Here is a 1681-nt window from a genome sequence, read left to right as displayed (position 1 = left end):
TGTTTTGGGGGCATCAGGGACCTCCCTGGCCAACAACTCACTGGAAGGTATCTCATCCCTGGCACTGAAAATTTTCTAACAACAATCTATGGCTCCTGAGTGTTCCATTGTCCAAACTGCTTTTAATTTTTAAACTTTTTTATTGACAATTTTCACTCATACATGTAATGTATTTTGACCATAATCCCTTTCCATTGCTTTCTTTTGTTCCTCCATTCTTCTTCTACTTGAATCCATTATTTATTTACTTATTTATTGGTGTTTAGAGGTAGGGTCTCACTCTAGCCTAGGCTGACCTGGAATTCACTCTGTAGTCTCAGGCTGGCCTCTAACACACAGCGATCCTCCTGCCTCTGCCTCCTGAGTGCTGAGATTAAAGGCGTGCGCCACCACGCCAGGCAAACCCCTTATTCTTTCCAATTAGTCTCCTGGGTTTTTTTTTTGTTTTTTTTTTGAGGCATAAACAGTCCTTATTGGGCTCACACCAGGAGTCTGTGGGTTTTGAGGAGCTCTGTGAGCTTGTTAATTTTCTTCTCTGCCTTCTTTTCTGCCTGTTTCCTTGGCCTCATGAGCTGCTCCTTCCCTTCTCCAGGGCGCTGGCACTGCCTGGTGCCTCCGGCCCACCTCATGAGCCAGGCACCCAAGGTAAGCAAGCTTTCTGGTGGGCTTCAGCCACACAACCTTGAGGGTGGCATGGACCACTCCCCCCGCTTCTTCTTGTCATAGGGTGGGGAGGCTGGGAAATCCCACCAAACACCCAAGGCGGTCCAGGGCAGCCTGGCCTCACTTGATCTTGTTGGGGGGGGGGCAGCATGCCTGGCACAGTTTGCCAACAGATGCGGCTAGGGGCTCGCAAATCGTAGGGGCCACGGGAAGGACTAGTAGTCATATGTTTTGGAAGGAAAGCCAGGTACTTTAACTTGTTTCTGTAGAAATTGCCAGAAATGCTAATGAGCTTGCAACGCACCACCACCACCTTCCGGCCCAGCAGTACCTGCCTGGCCATGATGGCTTCGAACTCACAGCGATCCTCCTACCTCTGCCACCCAAGTGCTGGGATCAAAGGCGTGTGCCACCACGCCCGGCGCCAACCTTTTAAATTTTTAATATTTTATTTATTTGACAGAGAAAGAGAGAGAGAGAATGAGAATGAGTGGGCACGACAGGGCCTCCAGCCACTGCAAACGAACTCCCGACATGTGCGCCCCCTTGTGCATCTGGCTAACGTGGGTCCTGGGGAATCGAACCTGGGTCTTTTGGCTTTGCAGGCAAGTGCCTTAACTGCCAAGCCATCCCTCCAGCCTTTTTTTTTTTTTTTTTTAATAGGTTTGAGGGAGAAATGTACAGGTTTTTATCACTCTGTGGCCTGTTACTAGAAGGTTCTAAAACTTGTGTTTGCATGCAGAGCATCGACAGCCAAGATGCCATAGAACCTGGTTCCATTTCTTTATCATCTGTTCCCCTAATGTCACTGAAATGACTTAGTGTTAAAGAACTGCCTTGTGGTATGCCCAGCAGTGGGAAAGGAGGTAGCGGCCGGGACCTCCATGCAGGGCTGACCGGATGTCGGTGTTCTCTCCTTGACACTCGGTCCCACGTGACCCACCAGCTCGCATTAACCCAGGAATGCCTCGTTTGTCTGTGCTTTTAGCTGGGAACTGAACTCTCATCATAATGACTT

The 1681-nt window shown here is 49.3% G+C and overlaps 1 pseudogene; it reads right to left on the bottom strand.

Annotated features, from left to right (window-relative positions):
• Positions 1-479: 479 nt before the first annotated feature.
• Positions 480-1006, bottom strand: LOC101614920 (annotated as a pseudogene).
• Positions 1007-1681: the final 675 nt, after the last annotated feature.

This window comes from Jaculus jaculus, chromosome 3, assembly GCF_020740685.1.
Source record: "Jaculus jaculus isolate mJacJac1 chromosome 3, mJacJac1.mat.Y.cur, whole genome shotgun sequence".
NCBI classification, from domain to species: Eukaryota; Metazoa; Chordata; class Mammalia; order Rodentia; family Dipodidae; genus Jaculus; species Jaculus jaculus.
Note: the sequence above shows the minus strand (reverse complement) of the source record. Positions and strands in the feature narration are given on the sequence as shown.